Source organism: Ursus arctos, unplaced genomic scaffold (genome assembly GCF_023065955.2).
Source record: "Ursus arctos isolate Adak ecotype North America unplaced genomic scaffold, UrsArc2.0 scaffold_30, whole genome shotgun sequence".
Lineage (NCBI taxonomy): Eukaryota > Metazoa > Chordata > Mammalia > Carnivora > Ursidae > Ursus > Ursus arctos.
In genome coordinates, this window is record NW_026622986.1 from 31,065,803 (window position 1) to 31,078,151 (window position 12,349).

Below are 12,349 nucleotides of genomic sequence, written 5' to 3' on the forward strand. Positions count from 1 at the left end.
ATGGTGGTGGGTTGTTGGGGAAGTAGCTCACTTCATCCCATAAGCACACTGAGGAAACAACTGTGTCTATGAAACTAACTCTGAAAATGAGCTGGCGACGGGCAGCACAAATCTTCCACAGCTATTCCTAGAGAGAGACAGGCTGCATCAAAAAGGGTGGTAGGGATGGAGGCACAGTTGGGATCCAAACTTCCAGAACAACTGACCACAAATGGGAGGGATGTCACAAGCACAGAGGAGCCAGGGGATCAGAACCCTTACTGGACATCCCTGACCTGGGGACCTGTGCTGGAAAGATGAGTCCCCATGACATCTGGCTTTGAAAATAAGTGGGGCTTAACTCCAAAGGCTTTAAAAATAAACAGAGCTTCACTGCAGGAGAGCAAGAGAGCTATAGGAAACGGAGTCCCTGCCCTCGAAGAGCCAGCAAGCTAAATAACTCCACCTTAGGGGCGCCACAAAAGCAACAGTTTGAAAAGCACCTGGGGTGTATGTGAAGATTTATTGACTGATCTTAGAACAAGTGATTATGCCAGAGTAGCAGGGATTTGCAGATCTCTCCAAGCATAAAAGCACTGGAAGGCATCGTTATTCTTGCTCTCCCCCAGCCTAACTAGCCAGACCTTTGCAGAGCCAGCTCTAAAACTCTCCACCTACCTTGTCAGCACTGCAAGCCCCACCCCAGCATTTTCTTGCACACTTGCCCCACCCAAGCCACCCCCCCTTGGCAGGTATTCCTCCAAAGGAGATCCTAGGGAAGGGGGAAATAGCCCCCCACGCCAGCATATCCAAACTTCCTGTAGCTGGGCTTCTTAGTTGGCTGCAGAGAGCAAGCCCTGCCGTTTGGTTTGCCTGCAGCTGCAGACAGCTAGGCTGAGCGCTGGTCCAAACCACCAACGAGCCCCTCGCAGCTGCAGCATGGCCTCTCGACAGCACGGGGAGAACACCTTGCCTGGTGCACCCACAGCAGGCAAAGTAGGCCACTGCAGCCAACTGAGCTGAAGGCCAGCCCCACCATCAGCATGTCCACAGCAATCACAGCTCGACCACAACAGGAGGGCACATGCAGCCCACAGAGGGAACACTCTGGGAGGTTCTTGCAACTGAGGGGGGGGCAAGAGGGGGGATTGCACTACAAGGAAAAACAGGACCTCTTCTAATCAAGGCCACTACCTTCCAAGACCAGAGACACAGCTGGCCTATCTGATACACAGAAATGAACACAGAATCAGACAAAATGAGGAGACAGAGTATGACCCAAATGAGAGAATAAGAGACAATCACAGAAAAAAGAGCTAAATAAAACAGACATAAACAATATGCCTGATAAAGAGTTCAAAGTAATGGTATAGAGATACTGGACTTGAGAAAAGAGTGGATGAACTCAGTGAGACTTTCAACAAAGACATAGCAAATATAAAAAGAAAACTGAAGAATACAATAACAGAAATAAAAAAATACAATAGAGGGAACCAACAGCAGATTAGAGGCCGCAGAAGAATGGATAAGTGATCTCGAAGGCAGGGAAGCAAATGAAATCAAACTGAGCAGTGAAAAGGAAGAAAAATTATAGCAGATGAGGACAGATTAAGGAATCTCTGCAACGTCATCAAGCATTTGCATTTCAGAGGACCCAGAGAAGAAAATAAAGAAGGGGGCAAAAAATTTATTTGGAAAAAATAATACCTGAAAACTTCCCTAATCTGGGAAAGGAAATGGATATCTAGTCCAGGGAACACGTACAGTCCCAAAAAAGATGAACCCAAGGAAGTCCACACCAGGACACATTATAATTAAAATGGCAAAAAGGAATGATAAGGAGAGAATCTTAAAAGCAGCAGAAGAAAAGAAAACAGTTTCATACGAGGGAAACCCCATAAAGCTATCAGCTGATTTTTTAGCAGAAACTTTGCAGGCCTAGGGGAGAGGCATGATACATTCAAAGTGCAGAAAGGAAGAAACCTAAAACCAAGAATATTGTATCCGACAAGTCAGACATTCAGAACTGAAGGGGAGATAAACAGTTTCTCAGACAAGCAAAAGTTAAAGGAGCTCATCGTTACTACACCACCCTCACAAGAAAAACTCAAGGACCTAAGTGGAAAAGAAAAGGTCATAGCTAGAAATAAGAAAATGATGGAAGGAAAAAAAAATCCATAGGTAAAAGCAAACACACTAAGTAGATTAATCACTTATAAAGCCAGGATGAAAATTAAAAATACAAAAGGAATACAATGAATTATATCTACAAAAATTAGTCAAGGGATACACAAAATTTTAAAATATAAACTATGACATCATATACATAAAACATGGAGAGAGGAGTGAAACCTTGGTTCTTTTAGAATGTATTTAAATTTAAATGACCATCAACTTAACATAGACTGTTATACACAAAAAATGTTTTTTATAAAAACAATAGTAACCACAAGTCTAAAGCCTATAATAGATACACGTAAAATAAAGAGAAAGTAATCCAAACATCACACTAAAGAAAGCCATTAAACCACAAGGGAAGAGAGCAAAAGAAGAAGAAAAGAACAGAGATCAACCAAAACAACCAGAAAACAATTAACAAAAACGCAATAAGTACATACCTATCAATAATTACTTTAAATGTTTATGGACTGAATGCTCCAATCAAAGGACACAGAGTAATTGAATAGATTAAAAACCAAGATTCATCTCTATGCCGCCTACAATAGACTCACTTCACACCTAAAGACAAATACTGACTTGGGGCTCCTGGGTGGCTCTGTCGGTTAAGTGTCTGCCTTCAGCCCAGGTCATGATCCTGGAGTCCCAGAATCAAGCCCTGCATCCGCCTCCCTGCTCACTGGGGAGTCTGCTTCTGCCTCCCCTCCCCCCTCCTCCTGCTCTCTTGCTCTATCAAATAAATAAATAAAATCTTTTAAAAAAAAGACAAATACAGACTCAAAGTGATGAAATAGAAAAAAGATATTCCATGCAAATGGAAGTAAAAAAAGTAGGGGTGGCTATATTTATATCAGACAGAATGGACGTTAAAACAAAGACTGGAGCAAGAGACAAAGAAGGATGTTACATAATGATTAAAATGATTAATCCAACAAGAGGATATAGCAATTATAAATATCTATGCATCTAATATAAAAGCACCTAAATACATAAAGCAAATATTAACAGAAATAAAGGGAAAAATTGACAGTAATATTGACAATAGTAGAGAACTTTAATACCCCATTTGCATCAATGAGGATGACCATCCAGACAGGAAATCAACAAGGAGACGATGGCTTTGAAGATCACATTAGAGCAGATGGGCTTAACAGATATATACAGAACATTCCATCCAAAAATAGCAGAATACACATTCTTTTCAAGTGCATGTGGAACATTCTCCAGGACAGATCACATGATAGACCACAAAACAAATCTTGATAAATTTTAAAAGACTGAATTCATATCAAGTATCTTTTTTTTACCACAATGGCATGAAACTAAACATCAATTAAAAGAAAAATGCTGTAAGAAACACATAAGAGGCTAAACAACATGCTAGTAAACAACCAATGGGTCAGCGAAGAAATCAAAGAGTAAATTTAAAAAAGTAAAATCACAGAGGGCCAACATCTTTGGGATACAGCAAAACTGGTTCTAAAAGGGAAGTGTACAGCAGTACGGGCCCACCTCAATACACAAGAGAAATTTCAATAAACATTCTAACCTTACACTTCAAGAAACCAGGAAAAAAAGAACCATAAAAGGCCAAATTTAGTATAAGAAAGGAAGTAATACAGATGAGAGAGGAAATAAATTAAATAGAAACTTAAGGAAACAATAGGAAAGATTAATAAAACCAAGAGATAGTTCTTTAAAAAAAATAAGCAAAATTGAGAAATCTTTAACCAGGCTCATCAAGAAGAAAGAGAGAAGACTCAAATAAATAACATCAAAAATAAATAAGGAAAAATAACAAACAACACCATAGAAGCACAAGGAATTATAGGAGAACAGTATGAAAAATTATATGTCAATAAAGTGGACAACCTAGAAAAATTGATAAATTCCTAGAAACATAAAATCTCCCAAAGCTGAATCAGGAAGAAATAGGAAATGTGAACAAATTACTAATATCAAAATTGAATCTATAATCAAAACAACAACTTCTGAGGAGGAGGAGAAGATGGCAGAGGGGACCCCTTTTTCAGCCGGTCCCCTGAGTCGAGTTGGATAGGTACCAGACCAGCCTGAACATCCACGGAATCAGCCTGAGACGCAGGAAGAGCCGTGAAACCGCGCACAGATATCGGAAGATAAACGGAAGTGGGAGGGAGCCGCCGCGTTCGGGCGCCGGAAGCGGCAACCACCTGCACGGGGGAGCGGGCGGGGCTCGCGGTCGGCACCCGCGAGAGAGCAGACTGAGACTGTGAGCCGGGAGCGCGCACCACCAGGCATCTCGCGGAACACCGGAATCCCGGTGCGCTCACGGGATCCAGACTGAGACCGGGAGCTCCGGGAGCGCGCAGGGGGGCAGCTGACGGTGTTAGAAACACAAAGGACAGAGATGTGCCAGCCCTGGAAGTGAGGGCTGGGACGCCGGGTGTGGGGCGCACATCCCGGGGCGCTGCAGGGTTGAGCAGCACCAACAGTAACAGAGTTAAAGTGGCCAGAACATCAGTGGAGAACAGTCTGCGATCCCTCTGTTCTGTGACAGAGGCTGAAATTCAGCCGCTGCTGCTCTGACTCTCAGAAGAGGCACAGCAAACCGCCAGGGAAAGCCGCTGGAGAACAAAAGCCTGGAAATACCGGCTCACAGGGTGCCCATCCCCATCCCCCCTCGCAGGGGACACGGAGACTCTACCCAAACGGGGTTGCCTGAGTATTGGCGCGGCGGGCCCCTCCCCCAGAAGGCAGGCTGAAAAATCAAGAAGCCCACATCCCTAAGATCCCTATAAAACAAGGGCGCACGGCCTGGGTCCCGGTCAATAATTTGGGCTCTGGACAACCCCACAACCTCTCCTCATCAGAATGACGAGAAGGAGAAATCCCCCCAGCAAAGAAAAGACAATGAGTCTGTGGCCTCTACCACAGAACTAATGGATATGGATATAACCAAATTATCAGAAATGGAATTCAGAGTAACAATGGTCAAGATGATGTGCAGATGTGAAAAGAGTATTAACGAAAATGTTAATGAGAATATGGAAACTCTAAGGGCGGAAATGAGAGCGAATCTGGCAGAAATTAAAAATTCTATGAACCAAATGCAGTCAAAACTAGATGCTCTGACGGCCATGGTGAATGAGGCAGAAGAACGTATCAGCAAATTGGAGGATGGGTTAGTAGAAGAGAAAGCTAAAATAGAATCTGGACTCAAAAAAATCCACGCTCAGGAATGTAGGATACGGGAGATTACTGACTCAAGGAAACAATCCAATGTCAGAATCATTGGCATCCCCAAGGGGGTGGAGAAAAACAGAGGTCTAGAAGAGATATTTGAACAAATTGTAGCTGAAAACTTCCCTAATCTAGCAAAGAAAACAAACATTCGTGTCCAAGAGGCAGAGAGGACCCCTCCCAAGCTCAACCACGACAAACCTACCCCACGTCACGTCATAGTGCACTTCACAAATATTAGATCCAAGGATACAGTATTGAAAGCAGCCAGGGCAAAGAAATTTCTCACATACCAGGGTAAAGGTATCAGAATTACGTCAGACCTGTCTACACAGACCTGGAATGAGAGAAAGTGTTGGGCGGGGGGGGGGGGGCATTTTAAAAACTCTTTCAGAAAAAAACATGCAGCCAAGGATCCTTTATCCAGCAAGGTTGTCATTCAGAATTGATGGAGAAATAAAGACCTTCCAGAATCGCCAGTCATTGACCAATTTAGTAACCACGAAACCAGCCCTACAGAAGATATTAAGGGGTGTTCTATAAAAGTAAAAAGGCCCCAAGAGTGATGCAGAACAGAAAGTCACAACCGATAGAAACAAAGACTTTACTGGCAACATGGCATCATTAAAATCATATCTCTCAATAATCAGTCTCAATGTAAATGGCCTAAATGCTCCCATAAAGCACCACAGGGTTGCAGATTGGATAAAAAGAAATGACCCAGATAGACTGGATTTTAAACTAAAGACTATAGTTAGAGACACAGAAGGGCACTATATTATTCTTAAAGGATGTATCCAACAAATGGATATGACAATTATAAATATATATGCCCCCAACAGGGGAGCAGCAAGATACACAAGCCAACTCTTAACCAGAATAAAGAGACATATAGATAAAAATACGTTAATAGTAGGGGACCTCAACACCCCACTATCAGAAATAGACAGAACACCCTTGCAAAAACTCAGCAAAGAAACAAAGGCTTTGAATGCCATAGTCAATGAGTTGGACCTCATACATATATATAGAACACTACACCCCAGAACCAAAGAATACTCATTCTATTCTAATGCCCATGGAACATTCTCAAGAAGAGACCATGCTCTGGGACACAAAACAGGTCTCAACCTATACCAAAAGACTGAAATTATTCCCTGCATATTTTCAGACCACAACTCTCTGAAATTGGAACTCAACCACAAGGAAAAATTTGGAAGAAACTCAAACACTTGGAGACTAAGAACCATCCTGCTCAGGAATGACTCGATAAACCAGGAAATCAAAAATCAATTTAAACAATTTATGGAGATCAATGAGAATGAAAACACAATGGTCCAAAACCTATGGGATACTGCAAAGGCAGTCCTAAGGGGGAAATACATAGCCATCCAAGCCTCACTCAAAAGAATAGAAAAATCTAAAATGCAGTTTTTATATTCTCACCTGAAGAAGCTGGAACAGCAACAGAGGGACAGGCCTAATCCACGCATGAGGAAGCAGTTGACCAAGATTAAAGCAGAAATCAATGAATTAGAAACCAGGAGTACAGTAGAGCAGATCAACAGAACTAGAAGCTGGTTCTTTGAGAGAATTAATAAAATTGACAGATCTCTGGCAAGACTTATCCAAAAGAATAAAGAAAGGACCCAAATTAATAAAATTATGAATGAAAAAGGAGAGGTCCCAACCAACACCAATGAAATTGGAAGGATTATTAGAAACTTTTATCAACAGCTTTATGCCAATAAATTAAGCAATCTGGAAGAGATGGAGGCCTTCCTGGAAACCCATAAACTACCAAGACTGAAACAGGAAGAAATTGATTTTTTAACAGGCCAATTAATTATGAAAAGATTGAGTCAGTGATAAACAACCTTCCAAATAACAAAACTCCAGGCCCGGACGGTTTTCCTGGGGAATTCTACCAAACATTCAAAGAAGAAATAATACCTATTCTCCTAAAGCTATTTCAAAAAATAGAAACAGAAGGAAAGCTACCAAACTCATTCTATGAGGCCAATATTACCTTGATCCCCAAACCAGGCAAAGACCCCAACAAAAAGGAGAATTATAGACCGATTTCCCTAATGAATACGGGTGCCAAAATCCTCAACAAGATCCTGGCTAATAGAATCCAACTGTACATTAAAAGGATTATCCATCATGACCAAGTGGGATTCATCCCTGGGATGCAAGGGTGGTTCAACATTCCCAAATCTATCAGTGTCTTAGATTTTATCCAGAAACAAAAATTCAGAAATCATATGATTCTCTCAATAGATGCAGAAAAAGCATTTGACAAAATACAGCATCCTTTCCTGATTAAAACCCTTCAGAGTGTAGGGATAGAGGGTACATTTCTCAAGCTCATAAAAGCCATCTATGAAAAGCCTACAGCAAATATTATTCTCAACGGGGAAAAGCTGGAAGCCTTTCCCTTAAGATCAGGAACACGACAAGGATGTCCACTCTGGCCACTATTATTCAACATAGTACTAGAAGTCCTTGCAACAGCAATCAGACAACAAAAAGGGATAAAAGATATTGAAATCGGCAAAGAAGAAGTCAAGCTGTCTCTCTTCGCAGATGACATGATACTCTATATGGAAAAATCAAAAGAATCCACTCCCAAACTATTAGAAGTTATAGAGCAATTCCATAATATGGCGGGATACAAAATCAATGCTCAGAAATCAGTTGGCATTTCTATACACGAATAATGAGACTGAAGAAAGAGAAATTAGGGAATCCATCCCATTTACAATAGCACCAAAAACCATACGTTACCTTGGAATTAACTTAACTAGAGACATAAAGGATCTATATTCTAGAATCTATAAATCACTCTTGAAAGACATTGAGGAAGACATAAAAAGATGGAAAAATATTCCATGCTCATGGATCGGAAGAATTAACATAGTTAAAATGTCCATGCTACCCAGAGCAATCTACACTTTCAATGCTATCCCAATCAAAATACCAATGACATTTTTCAAGGAACTGGAACAAATAGTCCTTAAATTTGTATGGAACCAGAAAAGGCCCCGAATCGCCAAGGCACTGTTGAAAAGGAAAAACAAAGCTGGGGGCATCACATTGCCGGATTTTGAGCTGTACTACAAAGCTGTGATCACAAAGACAGCATGGTACTGGCACAAAAACAGACACATAGACCAATGGAACAGAATAGAGAACCCAGAAATGGACCCTCAGCTCTTTGGGCAACTAATCTTTGACAAAGCAGGAAAAAACATCCGGTGGAAAAAAGACAGTCTCTTCAATAAATGGTGCTGGGAAAATTGGACAGCTACATGCAAAAGAATGAAACTTGACCACTCTCTCACACCACACACAAAGATAAATTCCAAATGGATGAAAGACCTTGATGTGAGACAGGAATCCATCAAAATCCTAGAGGAGAACATAGGCAGCAACCTCTACGACATCGGCCAAAGCAACCTTTTTCATGACACATCTCCAAAGGCAAGAGAAACAAAAGATAAAATGAACATGTGGGACTTCATCAAGATAAAAAGCTTCTTTTTTTTTTTTAAAGATTTTATTTATTTATTTGACAGAGATAGAGACAGCCAGAGAGAGAGGGAACACAAACAGGGGGAGTGGGAGAGGAAGAAACAGGCTTCCAGCGGAGGAGCCTGATGTGGGGCTCGAACCCAGAATGCCGGGATCACGTCCTGAGCCGAAGGCAGATGCTTAACGACTGAGCCACTCATGCGCCCCAAGATAAAAAGCTTCTGCACAGCCAAGGAAACAATCAAAAAAACTAAGAGGCAGCCCACGGAATGGGAGAATATATTTGCAAATGACACTACAGATAAAAGACTGGTATCTAAGATCTACAAAGAACTCCTCAAACTCAATACGCGAGAAACAAATAAACAAATCATAAAATGAGCAGAAGATATGAACAGACACTTTACCAATGAAGACATACAAATGGCCAACAGACACATGAAAAAATGTTCAAAATCATTAGCCATCAGGGAAATTCAAATCAAAACCACACTGAGATACCACCTTACGCCAGTTAGAATGGCAAAAATTAACAAGGCAAGAAACAACAATTGTTGGAGAGGATGTGGAGAAAGGGGATCCCTCCTACATTGTTGGTGGGAATGCAAGTTGGTACAGCCACTCTGGAAAACAGTGTGGAGGTCCCTTAAAAAGTTAAAAAGACATTCTTTTCAATAAATGGTGCTGGGAAAACTGGACAGCTACAAGCAGAAGAATGAAACTGGACCACTTTCTTACACCATACACATAAATAAACTCGAAATGGATTAAAGACCTGAAATATGAAACCTGAAACAATAACACTCCTAACAGAAAACAAAGGCAATAATCTCTTGGATGTCGGTTTTAGCAACACATTTCTGTATATTTCTCCTCAGGCAAGGGAAACAAAAGCAAAAGCCAACTATTTGTTTTACACCAAAATGAAAAGTTTTTGCACAGCAAAGGAAACCATCAAAACAAAAAGGCCATTTCCTGACTGGAAGAAGATATATGATAAGAGTTTAATATCCAAAATACATAAAGAACTTAAATAGCTCAACACCAAAAAAACAAAACAAAACAAAATCCAATTAAAAATGAGCAGGGGAGCTTTTCTGCCCATGGAGGTTGCCAAGTAAGCATCGTTAAAGCCTCCCCTCCCACCACCGTCATGTCTAAATCAGAGCCTCACAAAGAGCCTGAACAGCTGTGGAGGCTCTTCATCCAAGATCTGAGCTTTGAAACAACCGATGAGAGTCTGAGGAGCCATTTTGAGCAGTGGGGAACGCTTACGGACTGCGTGGTAATGAGAGATCCAAACACCAAGTGCTCCAGAGGCTCTGGGTTTGTCACGTACGCCACTGTGGAGGAGATGGATGCAGCCATGAATGCAAGGCCACAGAACGTGGATGGAAGAGTCATGGAACCAAAGAGGGATGTCTCAAGAGAAGATTCTGAAAGACCTGGTGCCCACTTAACTGTGAAAGAGATTTTTGTCAGTGGCATGAACTAAGACTCCGAAGAACATCATCTAAGAGATTATTTTGAACAGTACGGGAATATTGAAGTGATTGAGATCGCGACTGACCAAGGCCGTGGCAAGGAGGCTTTGCTTTGTAGCATTTAATGATGATGACTTTGTAGACAAGATTGTCATTCAAAGTTCCCATGCTGTGAATGGTCACACCTGTGAAGTAAGGAAAGCCCTATCTAAGCAAGAGATGGCTAGTGCATCACCCAGCCAAAGAGGTCTAAGTGCTTCTGGAAACTTTGCTGGTGTTCGTGGAGGTGGTTTTGGTGGGAATGACGTCTTTGGTCATGGAGGAAACTTTAGTGGGCAGGGCGGCTATGGTGGCAGTTGAGGTGGTGGTGGATATGGCGGCCGTGGGGATGGCTTTAACAGATTTGGTAATGATGACAGCAACTCTGGAGGTGGCAGACGCTATAATGATTTTGGCAATTACAACAATCAATCTTCAAATTTTGGACCCATGAAAGGAGGGAATTTTGGAGGCAGAAGCTCTCGCCCCTGTGATGGTGGAGGCCAATACTTTGCCAAACCACGAAACCAAGGTGGCTATGGTGGTTCCAGCAGCGGCAGTAGCTATGGAAGTGGCAGTGGGTTTTCATTACTGCCAGGAAACAAAGCTTAGCAGGAGAAGAGAGCCAGAGAAGTGACAGGGAAGCTACAGGTTACAACAGATTTGTGAATTCAGCCAAGAACATGGTGGCAGGGCTGAGCTGATACAAAGAAGACATGTTTTAGACAATACTCACATGTATGGGCAAAAAAAGCTCAAGGACTGTATTTGTGACTAATTGTATAACACGTTATTTCAGTTTCTGTTCTGTGGAAAGTATAAAGCATTCCAACAAAGGGTTTTAATGTAGGGTTGTTTTTTTTTTTTTTTGGATCCATGCTGTTGATTGCTAAATGTAATAGTCTGATCATGATGCTGAATAAATGTGTCTTTTTTAAAAAGTGAGCAGTGAGTCTGAATAGACATTTTTCCAAAGAAGACATACAGAAGACCAACAGACTCATGAAAAGATGCTCAACATCACTGATTATCAGGGGAATGAAAATCAAAACCACAGTGAGATATCACCTTACACCTGTCAGAATAGCTAAAATCAAAAAGACAATAAACAACAAGTGCTGGCAAGGATGTGGAGAAAAGGGAACCCTTGTGCATTATTGGTGAGAATGTAAACTGGTAGAGCCACTATGGAAAACAGTATGGAGGTTCCTCAAAAAATGAGAAGTACCATCTGATTCAGTAATTCCACTACTTTGAGTATTTACCCAAAGAAAACAAAACCACTAATTCAAAAAGATATATGCACCCCAATGTTTCTTGTAGTATTATTTACAACAGTCAAGATAAGGAAGCAACCTAAGTGTCCGCCAACAGATAAACAGATATAGAAGACGTGAGGCATATATGTATATACATACTAGAATATTACTCAGCCATAAAAAAAATAATGAAACCTTGTCATTTGCAACAACATGCATGGATCTAAAGAGTATTACACTAAATGAAATAAGTCAGACAAAGACAGACAGATACCATATGATTTCACTTACATGTGGAATCTAAAAAACAAAAAACAAAAATGAACTGATAAAGGAACAGAAACAGACTCATAAATACAGAAAACAATCTGGTGATTGCCCAAAGGGAGGTAAGTGGGGGTATGGGTGAAACAGATAAAGGGGATTAATAGGTACAAATTCCAGTAAATCAGACACAGAGATGAAAATAGAGCAGAGGAATATAGTCAATAATACTGTAATAATATGGTGACAGATGGTAACTACACTTATGGGGTGAACCCTGAGTAATGTTTGGAATTGCTGAATCCACTGTATTGTACACCTGAAACTAATATACTACTGCAGGTCAACTATACTTCAATAGTAATAAAAAAAAAAGTTACAACATCC

At 41.1% G+C, this 12,349-nt stretch overlaps 1 pseudogene; it reads left to right on the forward strand.

Moving 5' to 3' along the window:
* The first annotated feature begins 10,069 nt into the window (after window positions 1–10,069).
* LOC113241144 (heterogeneous nuclear ribonucleoprotein A1-like) lies at window positions 10,070–11,051 on the forward strand (annotated as a pseudogene).
* Window positions 11,052–12,349: the final 1,298 nt, after the last annotated feature.